At 36.4% G+C, this 15828-nt stretch overlaps 1 long non-coding RNA gene across 1 annotated transcript in view; it reads right to left on the reverse strand.

Moving 5' to 3' along the window:
- Window positions 1–15828, reverse strand: part of LOC143268938 (uncharacterized) — a 174215-nt gene that overhangs the window by 14214 nt on the left and 144173 nt on the right. Inside the window, exon 6 of the long non-coding RNA XR_013045184.1 lies at window positions 5318–5356. This is a non-coding gene — a long non-coding RNA (uncharacterized LOC143268938). The remainder of the gene's footprint in view (window positions 1–5317; window positions 5357–15828) is intronic.

Below are 15828 nucleotides of genomic sequence, written 5' to 3' on the forward strand. Positions count from 1 at the left end.
TTTCATAAATGTCTCCCCAAGTAGACCATAAAAACATACACTTACCTCATTTCTCAGTGTACCCCTGATTCAGTATGCATTCAGAACTTTTACTCTCATAGAAGTCATAAATTACACAGCTGTTAAATTCAGAAATGACTAAAAAGCCAGAGACAAAGCCATCAGTTTACCAAAATACAAGATTTCCAATTATATTTGAAATTAATAAAGGTAACTGTCTTGAAATTAAATCTTTCTAAGTTTCATTATCATGATACTGACAGGGACTAGAAACCTTCCTGACACAGTTTTACAAACAAGGCTGAGCATGTAGGTCAGTATTGGAACACTTGGCTAGCATGTACTAGACCCTACGTTCTGTCTCCAGCCCTCACTTACCCCTTAAAGATAAACAGGGCTCATACTTTTGTGACATATTCTTCAAAAATACTCCTTTCAAAATATACTAGGTTTGTACTCTTCCATTATTCAATGCCAAGTTGATATTTACATTAAATTCAAAATATATTGAACCTATAGGCCAAGTCCTACTGACAGCGTCAAGCTGCGAGTCACTGTCAGCAGTGTGTGCTCTGGAGCCAAGCCATCTGGACTGCCCTTTGGAGAAACAGGAAATTATGAGAAATAGTCATGAGTTAGAAGAATTTGTGTGGGTGGCATCCGTGGAAGGATCCAGGGACAGCACTGGTTATTATAATATTATGATCCAGCATTTCCAGTGGGGAGAGACCTGAAATCTTCCAGACAGTGGAGGCGGCAAGAAAACAGGTACAATTCACAAAGTGAAAAAAAAAAAAGCTGGAAAGCACTAAACCAGACTTTAAAGAGTTAGGAAAGGCTATTTATTATTTAATACTGTAAATACATATCTTCTTTCACAAGACACACAGAGTGTCAGCTAAGCACTGAGCTGTCTCTGGACATATGCTTAAACAATAGGACTGCAGTTGTTTTTATGTGATTTTTCAATCCCCAGTTTTTCTTGCAGGACATTTTCAGTTTCACTCACTAGTAAGATGCACACATCCTGTTCAATTGAAACCAAAGAGAGAGAGAGAGAGAGAGAGAGAGAGAGAGAGAGAGAGAGAGAGAGAGAGAGAGAGAGAGAAAGAGAGAGAGAGAGAGAGAAGGGCAGGGCTACAGAATCTAAAGGCTTCTCACATAGGAAATTGTATTAAATTTTTAATCTGTGTGCTGAATAAAGCCTAGGACCTTGCTTGTTCTGAATACATTTCAGGGAAAAATAGCTACTGTGCTGCTTCTCTGTTGATTACTGCATGTCATAATAGATGCACATTTTCTGCATAGCAATTGTTAGTCTCAGTCCCCAGAGAAACCAAGGATAGACTCAGCTTGGAGATTTAATAACCTATCATTTTACACACCTCCAGTATGGGATTTGAGATCTCTCTACTTAAGTAAAATGAGGTCTGTGCTTTCTCTCTCATTGGGAATTTGGAATGTATTAATCCCTTTAATGTTCTATTCACATGTAGTCTAGTTTCAATTTCACTAAAACAACCCTCCCCTCATCTCCACCACTTCATGGATGCTTATTATTTTGTAAAAGAATTGGATCATGCATATTTTTGTACTATGTATTGTTTCATCACCATTGTGAATTCTGACTGCTTTACAAAAAAGGTTTCAATAATCATGGTGTGGATGAGATCCAGACAACACAGTAATTTGATGTAAGTGGAGGAAAAGAAATGTAGAACTATGAAGGCCATGAAAATATGCAGAAGACCCAGACAACACTTACCTAACAGGGGCAAGGTGGCAGAGTTAATCTGCAGAACAAAAGCATCACTTGAATCTCCCTCCTCCTCTGTCACTCTTGGTTTTCATAAAACAAGTAAAAGAAAGCATGAATCATGTAGGAGGAAATGCAGCTGAGACCATGGCAATGTAGTCATATGGACCTAGTTTCCATTTAGCTGCTGGACGACTGGACATTGATGAATCCTGCCTGACATGACATTCAGCTAGTCATGTAACATGATTAGAAAGAGAGTTCTCAAAATGCGTACTTTGATAATTAGGTCTTTCAACTAAATTCACTTAATATTGTTGCTCTGGTTTCTGATCAGCTAGAAGTGGATATTTCCTGATGCCCAATAAAATAAATGTAAATAAAATTTTCAAATCATTAGTTCATTGGCATGTAACTCTTTAAGACTTAACAAACTCATCTTTTAGCTCAAAAATTTTGACTAAATTTAGTGGGTTTTATTATTTTATTTTAATAAAGCCAGAAGTTTGGGGCAACAACAAAAGTGGAGGAGCTTCTGTTAAATACAATTAGTTTTTAGTGAATCCCTGAGTTAAAGTGTAGATTCTAAGCTTGGTATCATGTACAAAATTTAAATTTATCTCTGTGTGTCCCAAGCTTTTGTGACTCGGGATGCCAGTGTTAATCCTAACACAGACAATCCCTACTATCTAGTCCGCACTCACTTTTCTGTTTTCACCCCTGGGTAAACCCTCAGAGTTACCGCTTCTCCCATGCTAAGGAGAACTATCCAAACTTTCTTTTTTTCTAACCCTCCAGATGCCTTCACCCAAGAGCACCCATTCTTCCTTCATTTATCAACATCTTTCATATATGCTGATTCAAATTTAAGTTGCAGATTTCTACTACTCTAGTAGGAAATTCTTGCTCATTTTGAGGTCTAGTGGTCCCTGTTAAGCAAGGAAGTTAGTACTTACATCATTCTTTCATAGAAAGTATTTTTGTAGTGATATATTGTGTACCCTAATAAAATTTACCTGAAGATCAGAGAACAGAACAAGCCACTAGATTAAACATAGAGGCCAGTCAGTGGTGGCACAAGCCTTTAATCTAAGCACTTGAGATCTCATACCTTTGTTTGGGAAGCATACACACCTTTAATCCCAACACTAAGAAGGAAGTAATATGGCTGGGCAGAGAAATGTATATAAGGAACAAAGAGACAGGAACTAAAGGCTTTTCTGCTGAAGCCCTTTTGGCTGACAGCCTTTCAGCTGAGGACTCAGAGGCATTCAACAGAGGATTCGTGGAGTTGGTGAGGTGAGATGTGGCAGTGACTTGTTCCTTTGTCTCTGTGGTCTTTCTTTCAGCATTTACCCCAATATCTAGCTCTGGGTTTTTATTAAAAGAACATCTACCATTCGAGCAACAATTTTTTATCATCTCACTTCATATATAAATATGCATTTGAATCCCAGACATTACACCACAAGGGGAGGGCCACGCTGAAAGCTCATGAAGGGAAAATCTTGAATCATAACCATGGTCTGTTAGATGGAAATTAGTGCACAAAGGAGTCCAGCAGAGGCTGGACTATTGTATGATAGAATCCAGCAGTGACTGGACTATGATACTGGCAACTCTTATTTGTTCTCTGAGTCTCAATTTTCCTGCTGACTTCAGGCTGCATGCTCTCCTAAGCTACCCCATACCATAAAAACAGCAGTATTTCAGGCCACACCTTACCCTGAGAGTCTCCATTTTACAAGGAACATTGGACTATATTTTGAGCACAAATGCAGAAGTAGGATGATTCTACACTTCGGTGAATAATGTACACATCTATCTAGCACCACCCAGAGGTATAGACTGACTAATAACTTACTCACAAAATTAGAAAAGTTATAACCTTATAAATTTATCAAAGTAAATTGGGACTGTAGAATCATACTGGTATATTAATTTCATATCAGAAAAACTAAATACAAAAAATTATCAGACACAACAGACTGAGAAAAAAAGTGCAGTGCCCTCACTAGCACTCCATAAGAAGGACATTGCAATGGCAATTACTCCAGACACCTTTCTTCTGACTATCCAACGTATGTCAAAGGAACAGGACTGACAGGCAGAGAACTTCCAGGTATCCAGGGACCTTAGTTGGGTTCAGCCCCCACGGCCTACTTAAGTTGTTGTCTGTCTGTCCACCCTGTTGTTTATTGAGACCAGGTATTGTTCTTTATCTTAACAGCTTCCCTGAACCTGTACTTAACTTCTGCAGCTAGACTCAACCCTGAGTCGGGGTTCCAATCTGTTACCCTCAATCTTTATCTGCCACTTTAACAGACCTTCAGCAAGTTTAGTTATATAACTACCGCTACCCCAGATTTTTTTGCATCTCTGTCAGGATCCTAGCTTCTGCCTGGCAATTAGACTCTTTAAGATTCCTCGAACTCTGCTATAGCTTTCCTAGCCCTGTGTAACCTTTCTGTAACCTACATATTTAGAGATATTTACTATTTGGTATGGAATATGTGATCAGAGAGTTAAGATTTCTATCAAAGAACTTGCATTTGTCTTAGCCAACTGTCAAGCAGATCAAGACACCTGAAAAATTGCTGCCTAGAAAACAACTGTGTCTTGTGACCATGCTGTTATTCTATAAATTCTAACAACGTGGAAAGACACAAATGGGTTCATTTATGTTGCTGGCATAACACTCTCATGATATTTCCCAACTATAAATCAATGAACATCTTTAAACTCTGAAGTTGTTTTAAGAATTAATTAATATGCAGAAATGTACCTTGTTTGCTCAAAAGTGTTGTGTGGATAGCACAAATGGAAGAGTGAAAATGTAGTTTTTCACAAGTTGTTACTTCTCATACATCCTATGTATTACCTTTTCAGTTGTTTAAAACAAAAGCCAGATTGATTTTGCCTGGTGGCATTCTTACATGGGAAATCATTAAAAAGTACTCCTCATGGGGCTGGAAAGATGCTTTGGTTGTTACAAGTACTTGCTGTTCTTGCAAAGGACCCAGGTAGAATCCCAGAACCTCATGGCAGCTCACAGCCATCTGTAGCTCTATTTCCAGTGGATATGATGCCCTCTTCTGGCCTCTGTGGGCATCAGGCATTCATGTGATATACTTACATACAGGCAGGTCAAAACCAAAACCAAAACAAAACTCATGTGTCCAAAATGAAAATAAATAAATCTTTAAAAGCGCTCCCCTCTTCAAGCCTTCTCCCTAACTTTGACACCAAAGGTTGCTTTCACACTGATAAATAAAACATGTACTGTGGAGGATAGAGCAATGATGAATCAATGAGCATTCACTCAGAATATTCACCCAAAGCAGCTCTCTCTCCTCCTGTGTCCTGTGAAACACTGTAAATTCAGCACTATCAATTCAGTTGTCGGAAAGCACAGTGCCTCTTGAGTATTGAAGACTGTATTTGCTGATCTTCAACATGGCATTGGGATCTTGATATCAACACTTTACTCACTTTTAGAACCTTTGGGCTACTTTTGAAAAAATTCATAAAACATTATCACATAGATGTGAATGTACTTACTTTGCCACTTTTGGGCCTTTGGATTTTGCTGTTATTGGCCTAAAAGAAAGGGTATATTTGGTATTAGTAATAAATACAAACTTTCATCCTAAAACTAAAGTCATACCTTAAGTTTGCCTGGTTGAAATGCTTCATATTCATTTTCCCCATGTGAGCATTGTTTGCAAGACTGCAAGGAAGTGATAGCTTCCATCTGGAGAGTACTATGGATGCTGTAAAGATTATCGTTATATTGGTATTAAGTAAATCTTTCCAGGACTTCTAGTCCTATCGTTTCCTGTGTGCCATGTTTTAACTTTTAGTCAAAAGATTCATTCATCTTTAAACTGGTAATTTCTGATCCATAAATAACAAACAAAATATGATACTGAGTACAGAGGAAAATATTTGTACAAAGATTATGGAGAACATAGAACAATATCATTTGATTCCTTCTCATTTCCAGAAGATGTTTCTCCATTCTGAACCCAAGACAGGCAACTAAAGGAAGATGTAGTGGCCTTTACTACCTGTGCACAAAATACTTCATTTAATTTAAGCTCCATACAATGGTGAATGCTCCTAAGTACTTCAGTAACCAGCAGACTATTTCTTGGATAAAAAAAAATTCTACCTATGGTTATCAGTCTTTTAAATAAAAGCAATGCAATCAAATTTACTGGTAATATTATGCTGAAAGAATCTCTCATGATAATAAATGTGTGGCTCAAACAATTATCCAATAATTTAAGGTATTGCTTTGTTCTTTCAAATTATTGAACGAGAGAGGGTGAGAGAGAGAGAGAGAGAGAGAGAGAGAGAGAGAGAGAGAGAGAGAGAGAGAGAGAGAGAAGAAAGAAGAAAATAAGGAAGGAAGGAAGGAAGGAAGGAAGGAAGGAAGGAAGGAAGGAAGGAAGAAGGAAGGAAGGAAGGAAGGAGGATGGAAGGTATACCTTGTAGTTCTGCCTAGCTTTATCTGCTTTATATTCACATTATTAACATTAAAGGCTTTTCAAACACAAAACACACTATGACATAAAATGGATCTGATTCCTTAAAAATTCTTTACTATCTATAATAAAATTGTTTCCTCAAACTGCAGAAAGGCTACAATGACATAGTCTCAGATAAATAAATGCCTCCAGGAGCAGAAGGATCACTATGAAAAACTCCCAAGAAGAATCTCCACAAGACACAGAGATCACAGCAGATTCCAGAGTCAGGGTTTGTGCCCCAGTTTCTACAGGTCTTTGCTTTTTGTTTGGTTTGGTATTGAATTTTGCTGTGGATATCGTTCTATATAAATAAAACACTGATGGCCCGTGACCAGGCAGGAAGTATAGGCGGGACAAAGAGAGAGGAGAATTGGGGAAACAGGAAGAAGGAGGGGAGACACTACAGCCACCGCGAGGAGAGGCAGCCTGTGAGGATGCCAGTAAGCCACCAGCCACGTGGCAGGGTATGGATTTATAGAAATGGGTTAGTTTGAGATGAAAGAGCAGTTGGCGGGAAGCCTGCCACGGCCATACAGTTTATAAGTGATATAAGCGTCTGAGTGATTATTTTGTAACTGGATTGTGGGACTGCGGGGCTTGGGGAACCTGGAGAGAAGCCCTCCAGCTACAAATGGCGCCCAACGGCTCGAGTTTCCACCTTAAACCACAGAGCCAAAACCAGGTTCCTGCTTCTTGTCTCATACGGGCAGCTAGACGCGACAAAACACAGGTTTAAACACTGGCGGGTTCCTGGCGTGTGTGTTTGACCCGCAGTATGGCGGAAATGAGGCGTCTGCCAGCGGCACATTAAGCTGTGTGGTAGATTTAGTCTTTACTATTATTTAAAAAAAAAAAAAAAAAAAAAAAAGAGGTTTCTGGGCTACACACTGCTTTGATGAAGGCTTAGACCCACTGTTTCTGAGACTTGATGACTCCCAGAGCTAGCGGAAAACGTACCACTGCCATGTTGGGAAGCTGAAGTGGGCGGAGCCAGCCGCCACAGCGCTGTTTCAGGCTCAGAAGGATGCAGTTTAAAGCAATAGGCTCACAAAAAGACTGATTCAGATAACATCGTTTACAATGTGTGTAAAATATACGTAGGCTTGAAAGAGACAAACAAATTAATGTAAAAAGCCACGTAAAGATGAATATTACACAGACAATCTGGATTGTGTTGTCTTTGGGATTTTTAACTGCAAAAAAACATTTGATCAAAAAAGATATTGAATTAAACCAATATGCATATTTTAAAGGTAACTTGACTTCAAAATTTGGATTTAAGGATATGTTGCTTTGGAAAAGAAGTTCTGCTTTTGTTTCCACAGAAAGCCAGAGGCTGTGGATTTGTTCCAGATTAAGATACATCAGGTTTCAACAGCCAAGACCCCCTGAAAGGTCTCCGATGACACCATGGCCCAGATAATCCAGCATCCAGAGCGGTTTCAAGGCAACTGGTTCAAACAATACAGCCTCACGGACTACCCCATAGGTCTAAAATTTTCTTTGCATCCCCATAAGATACAGCGCCCCCCTCCAGCAGGAAGTAGTAAGAGATGCTACGCCCAAATTCCCAAATATACCAAGCTGGCTTTAGAGGTGGAATTGGCTCACTCCCCCTCTAAACCCAGACATATTGCTTTTAAAAAAAAAAAAAAGGTTAGTCAATTCTTGTGTCCCAAATCAGAAGAGCCCTCTGGTGTGGGACAGAGAAAACCAATATTTTTATTTAAAACAGATTGATTATAAATGTGATCTCTTTCTAAAAAAGAAAAGGGGATATAATATAGATATATAGGAGGATATAGAGATGATAAGATAAAAGGATAGATTAATTAACCTACTTTTAAAGAACAACTTGTTTAAAATGTTTTACATTGGTATAGATTTTAGTTTATGTTTAAAATGTTTTACATTGGTATGGATTTTAGTTTATTGATACAAACTTGAAGTTAATATTGTTATACTGTGCATATATATATTTCTATTCTTGTTTGAGGTATTATGTTTATGTAACTCATTTAAAATTGTAATGGATAATTAAAAAATAGATTAATAATTAGTCATCTATGATAATCATATCTGTAGCCATGTTAGTTAAGTTTTCTAGGTATACATAGATATATTTCAGATAGATAGGTAATCTTCAAACACTTCATAGACCTAGAGAATATGGCATTTAAATAACTTAAAATTCTGTTGATGTGAGACACAATTGCTCCTGGCTGCACCAATTGATCCCGAGAGAATGTTGGGCTTCTAAGACATTTCCATTTGGAAGTTTGTCTTTTTGGCACAAAATGGCCTACTGGGCAAAGAACTGCCCTTGCCTTGATGGCTGACAGTACAAATGCAATGCTGTCCTTTCTGGACAAGCAGGACACAAGGAAAGCGACCACTGTACTCTGCCAAGACAGGGTAAGATGGTCACTTAAAATTCCTGCTTCTAAAAATGGTCTGTCAGATACTCTAGGCCTGTAGCCAATTTAAATGCACCAACAATGCTGAGAAACATTTAGGTGACTGTCCAGGCTGCCAGCTGTCTTGGTCTACTCTTGCAAGATTCCCGAAAGTTGCTTGCATCCATCTACCATTTCTCAGGTACCATTATGTTCCTTCTCAGGTCTTTGATGTGGTTAAAGACTAGATAGTTGTAATTTCCTCAGTTATGATAAAAGATAAGTTAGCTATAAAACCTTAAACTCACAAATATAAGATAGATAGAACATCTTCTTTAATATTGTAACTATAATTCTTGCTCGGTAATTGTTTTGTTATATGTAATTTTACCATGTTAAAGTTAAAACCTTCCTTTTTAAAAAAAGAAGAAAGGGGAAGTGCTGTGGATATCGTTCTATATAAATAAAACACTGATGGCCCGTGACCAGGCAGGAAGTATAGGCGGGACAAAGAGAGAGGAGAATTGGGGAAACAGGAAGAAGGAGGGGAGACACTACAGCCACCGCGAGGAGAGGCAGCCTGTGAGGATGCCGGTAAGCCACCAGCCACGTGGCAGGGTATGGATTTATAGAAATGGGTTAGTTTGAGATGAAAGAGCAGTTGGCGGGAAGCCTGCCACGGCCATACAGTTTATAAGTGATATAAGCATCTGAGTGATTATTTTGTAACTGGATTGTGGGACTGCGGGGCTTGGGGAACCTGGAGAGAAGCCCTCCAGCTACAGAATTTCCTTTCTTTGTTACAGTTCTATGGTAGATCAGAAAATCAACCATTTGTTTCAGACAGGCCCAGTTAAGAATAACTAAATAATTCCATTATACATGTTTGCCCTGCATCTTTCTGGGCCCACAGGAGAGTTAGTTGCTAACTCTTGCTAATTTATAGGTTGGCTGCCAAGGAGTTTAAACAGGAAAGGTTTAGAATTTGTTATAATCCAGAAAGGATGCGACAAGGTCTCATTGGGCATTTTACACATAATGAAGCCAGTCTAGTTGCAGGATGTTAATTGCATAAGCCAATAAGGAATTGCCCTATTATCGTATAAATAAATAAAAATAAAAATGTAAGGCCAGCACCACAGTTACCTTCTGTTCCCACAGAGACTCTAGTTTATACAGGTTTACTTTTGAAGGAAAGAATGGGGATTACTAAATCAAAACTGACTATTTTACAGGAAATAAAGCACTCATATCATTTTTCCTTATTGTCTGTCAAATGGTGATGGAACTTGGGAAAGATAGGTTATATATGTAGATTGTTAGGCCCTTGCTACTTACCTAAACAAAATCATATGCAATTTTCTCCAATTGTATTAAAAATGTCTGAGGAAATAAACTCTATCAAATGGTTGTCCCATTGGTACAGTCAGAACACATTCTGGATGCTACGCACACTTGAGGGACATGGTAGAAATACCAGCAAACCTCTGTTAGCAAAGACCAACTTCTCTCTATATTTGGTTTCGGTGCTTCATGAATTGAAGTTAGTGTCTCTTGGCTTCTGATACTTGCTTAGCTGTCCAAATTTTTCAATAAGATGTCTATTTCGGAGAAATCATTTGTAAACTTTCTTATTAGTTCAAATTATCACTGTCCATTTGTAATTAGGAAAGAGAAATTTTGAAGAAATAACTACACTACATTTTGTGATTTAAGTGAGGACACCAAAGGGTAGACAAACATGGAAAATGAAAGGATCTAAGAGAACAGTAAGAAATGTCTTATTTGCTACTATTTTATAAATAGAAAATTAATAATTTTCTTTTATTATCACTAAGCCTTTATATGACTCAGTTAAATTTTCAAAAACATGGTTATAACAATGCTTTTTGGAAGAAAGAATGAGGGGACTGTTTCAAGGATTTTTTTTCTGAACAGTAACAAGCAGCCTACAGTCAGATGGTGCACTGATCAAATACCCAGGTAAAGTAGAGAGGGAGACAAAGCTTGAGACTTTATCTCTCAGCCCTTCCTCCTGTCCATCTTGATGTTGGTTTGCATGAAGGTTGATATTAGTTTACTTACTTAATAAGTAAGTAGACAACTACCAATAATGTAGCAGGGATAAGGCTGAAGAATTGTATTGGAGAGTATTAAACTGAAATTTGTAGTGACAAAACTAACATAACACATAGATTTTATAAATATGATAAGCTAGGAGACAGGCCTCCCACAAAAGAGCAAAAAACAAAGACAACAACATAGGTTGGCTGAGTGTCCTGGCTATTGTGATTATTAAAAACAATGAACATGGATAAGCAAGTATCCTGTAATGTGATACAAATCCTTTTGAGTATATGCCCAGGATGACTGGATATTACCTAGAGTGATCTGGGTAATACAGAAGATCTATTTTGGGCATTTTGAGAAGCTCTCAAGTTAACGTCCATATTGCTTGCACTAGTTTACAATCCCACTGACAGTGAATTAAGAGTTAAGAGTTCCTCTTTCACTACGTTCTTGCCTGTAGTTTTCACAATCTGCTTTATTTTTAAAACCCATTGTGATAGGGGTGAGATGGAGTCTCAAAGTAGTTTTAATTTGAACTTTCATGGTGGCTAAGAATGTTGAATACCTTAAAAAATATTTACTAAACAGCTTATTTGAAGGACAACCAGTTAAGTGTGTGTGTGTGTATATATATATATATATATATATATATATATATATATATATATATATATATATATATATTCCCTTTGTATAACACATTATAAGAGGTATTCAGTGGGCTTCTAATAGAAATTATGATTTGCTTTAAATTTGAAGAATGAAAAAATGCAAAATTAGATTAAGAATAAAGTCTCTTATTGTCTCTTCATTTTTGCTTGTCCAATTCTGCTTATTTTCCTTATTTTTATGCACATTTGTTATCCTATATGAATCTTTATTTCTTGTTTAAGGACCATTAATTTTAACCTGTTACTTATTTATTCATTCAAAATATGCTTTGAGAAAAATCTGGAATAATTCTCCTTGAAAACTCAAGTTCACACATACAAACAGGCTCATCCATTTGTATTAGAATCCACACACGTAAGAGCAAACACTGAACGACTCTTTAACACCTGAAGGGAAGTATGTTTTTACACTTTCACTAGGCTGAATTGATAAAGGTTTTTTTCTGACTCAAGACAAAAATGTACATACATAATTATACTTCCTGAAGCCTTTTTTAAGTCTCTTGTTCAAATAATCCCAGCATTAGCTCGCATTTCACTTGCTTTGGCTCTGGATAGAGCCATTTTTGCAAACAGACTTCCTTTTAGTGAGGGATATGAAACTTACAGAAAAATTTGGTTCTAACCATATGTCCTAGTTACCTCTGTCAATTTGACACAGCTTATAGTCAGTTACTTGAGAAGAAAGTCTAAATTGAAACATTGCCCAAATTAGAATGACCTATGTTCACATCTCAGGGTGGCATGTCTTGTTGAGTATGGTTGATATGTGTGTGTATGTATGTATATACATATATATTCTACTTATATACTCATATATGAATGAGTACATAAGCAGAATATTATGTACAAAATTAATACACCTGGGGAATTCTTGTATACATTCTAACTTTCTTAAAAACCCCACTCAACAGTATATATCTCATTGGGTATATTGGTCACCATTCCTGTTTTTTATGTGTTTCTTACCCTATATTCTCTCTTTTGCATAAAGGAAGGAAAAGGTGTTTTTTGTTTATATTGTTACTGCCAATAAAAATTAAAACTAGGATTATCTTGTAATGAGAAAATTGCATGTTGGATATATGTACTTAATATTACAGAAATCATGAATATAATCATCACTCAAGTGAACAATTAGAATTTTACTTTATAGTAGGAAAAAAAGCATGGGGATTACCATGGTAGAAAGATTATCTGAACCAAACTTGGTAATGTAGTTTTAACATACATCATAATTCTTCACAAGAAACACTCACCAAAACTCACTATTCTAATTTTCCTCAATCTATAAACATTTCCAACATCCCAACATCCATTGCATTATCAAAACAGAAGTGTAACAGTTTTTCCTGTCTCACTCCTAATAGACATTTTATTGTTTTATTTCTTAATACTGTCAAGGGGACAACATCTCCATTTCATAGACATAGTCTTGGAATTCCCTCATTGATTGTTGCAGGACTCTTCTAATTTCTCTATTACTACTTTCACTTTTTCCAATACACCTTTTACCTCTATAGTATTAAAAATGGTACTTTCTTATCATATAATAAACCATTGCCTTAAAATAAAACACAAATTTATCTCATGTAGAAGTACAGTACCAGAGAATTACAAACTCTAATTAGCTCTGAAATTTCATAGAGAATTATCAAATAAAATATTATACCTATTTTATTCATACAACCAATAATTACTTTCTATTTGTGGATATGTACATGAAGCAAAAGAAGTTCTATAATTATGTGCACTATATTTTCAATGTAATTTTATATTGAAAGTATTATATACATTACAATCTATGTAAAATGTTATGCAGATTGTGTCAAATAAAATTCATATGTATAAAGTCCCCTGGGTTTTGAAAGTAGCATGCACTTTCAATCAATGACTCCCACTGGTTCTTTCCTGAATTGTCTCTTGTCATCTCTCAGTAGTACAATGTCTTACTTCCAAATTCCTTGCTCTCCCTTTTAGCTTCTATTTGACATCATTGGAAATATAATCAGCAAAGTCCAGTGTTCTTAACAAACATTTATAACAAGTCCTGTCTCTGCTCCAACGTAGCCATTACAGTGAATAATTTTATGGATAGTTTGAGCCCAAAGAAGCCTAAAAGGCCCATTATAGTCTATTGTGTCAAATAAACTTGCAAAAAGAGGCCCTCAATTTGACTTTCAAATACAGAGTGAAATCACTCCTTAGGATCTATGAAGTGCATGTTAAGAATCTCTCAATACACAAAGATATGAGTCACTTTATTCTAGTTTATTAATGACTCATCTTGTCTAAAAACTGCCCTAATCAGAGCCAAGAACAGTCCCTTATTGATTGATATATCACTAACCCTCTAGCCTTTAAAAATGTAAAAATAAAATTTAGATTTGGTCATTTCCCAAAAAACTAATTTGTGGCACCCCAAAGATGATCTCTGCAGGGGATGTTATTTACTAAGCCTTAAATTGTTTTAATTTTATGAAACAAGTAAAATGGTGCATTGGCAACAGAGAGCCATATATTGTCTTGTGAATACCCTCAGTGACACAACTTATTTTATCAAGTCAACAAAACTGATGCCTTGGCAGGAGAATATTTTGAAACATGATAATTCTGGGAGAGGAAAGAGGAAACTTACTGGTAAAAGCAACTGTAAAGAAAGCATCTATGGTGATATAGTGTTCCCCAAAATATTGTGCAGCCTAATAAACTTATTTGGGGTCAGAGAACAGAACAGCCACTAGATACAAAGGCCAGAAAACAGTGGCACACACACCTGTAATCCTAGTATTCCGAAGGCAGAGATCCATCTGGATCTCTGTGAGTTCAAAGCCACACTGGAAACATCCAGGCATGGTGACACAAACCTTTAATCCCAGGAAGTTATGGCAGAAAGCAGAAAGGTATTTAAGGCATGAAAACCAGGAACTAGAGGCTGGTTAAGCTTTTAGGCTCCTAGCAGCAGTTCATCTGAGATCCATTTGGATGAGGACACAGAGACTTCTAGTTTGAGGAAATGAGAGCAGCTGAGGAATTGGCAAGGTGAGGTCAGCTGTGGCTGGTTCTGTTTCTCTGATCTTTCAGCGTTCACCCCAATACCTGGCTCAGGTTTTGTTTTTTATTAATAAGACCCTTTAAGATTCATAATACAAGCATGTATCCATATTGCCCTATTCACAGAGTACTAAAGTGGTATGGAATATGATGGTACTCCAGCTCCAAACATGGACCCTGATGTCTATCATATGTCTCTATATCCAGAGATATGGAACATTAAATCCTAAGCTGGCAAAAACATGAGATTTCATTTATCTAGTGAATAGTGTAAGAGTAAATATGTAACTGAGTAGTAATATTAGCATTTTTATTTCATGATTAGAAGAATATCCCAACCTTAATGGAAAAAGCTCTGACCTTAATTGAAACAAACAATCCCCCCTAAAAAAAAAAAAAAACAGTGACTGTGAATGCAGTCTTTTTGTAATCCTGAGATACAACAGCCAAGAGATGTGGTCTAGAAGAGAACAACCTTCAAAAGCCATAGAAATTTGGTTATGCTATCTCAATGACATTGTCTAAAGACATTAACAAACCATCTAAAATCCATATCCCTACAAGAGTTTCCACTTATTTCATTGATTCATGTAGATAAATCTGTTATTGCTTGATCCAGCTCTTCCAGATTTGAATTTTAATAAAAATAATCAATGGGCTATCTAGACAGAAGATTATGAAGGGGGTAGAGAACAGATAGAACCTAGGAGGGATGAATGACAGCTAGAATAGATTTCATGGCATCATAATTTTCCTGAGGTTTTGTAAGATGGTTCCTAATACTGTGGGAGGATGGCAAAAGCATAAATATAGAAAATGTTTAGTTCTCACAATTCAACAGTCTGAGCACCAACATAACATTATAAAGTAAAAGAAAAAATTAATTTGAGTCTTCATTCTACCTAGTGGCAGAAAACTTACAGACTTAGTTGATATGGAAATATAGGGTATAGATATGAGAGGATAAAAGGATGGATTGTTGAACCTACTTGTAAAGAGCAACTTGTTTAAAATATTTTACATTGGTATAGATTTTAATTTATTGATACAAATTTAAAGTTAATTTTGTTATACTATATATATTCCTACTCTTGTTTAAGGTATTATGTTTGTGCAGCTCATTTAAATTGTAATGGATAATTAAAAAATACAAATTAATAATTAGTCTTCTATGATAGTCAAACTTACAGTCATGTTAAATTTTCTAGGTATATAGAGATATAATTCAATTAGGTAGATAATCCTCAAACACTTCAAAGACCTACAGAATATGGTATTTAAAATGTTTTAAAAAAAATTAGACTTGCCTGGACAATGAGACACATCTGTTCCTGGCAGCACCAATT

Source organism: Peromyscus maniculatus, chromosome 16, assembly GCF_049852395.1.
Source record: "Peromyscus maniculatus bairdii isolate BWxNUB_F1_BW_parent chromosome 16, HU_Pman_BW_mat_3.1, whole genome shotgun sequence".
NCBI lineage: Eukaryota > Metazoa > Chordata > Mammalia > Rodentia > Cricetidae > Peromyscus > Peromyscus maniculatus.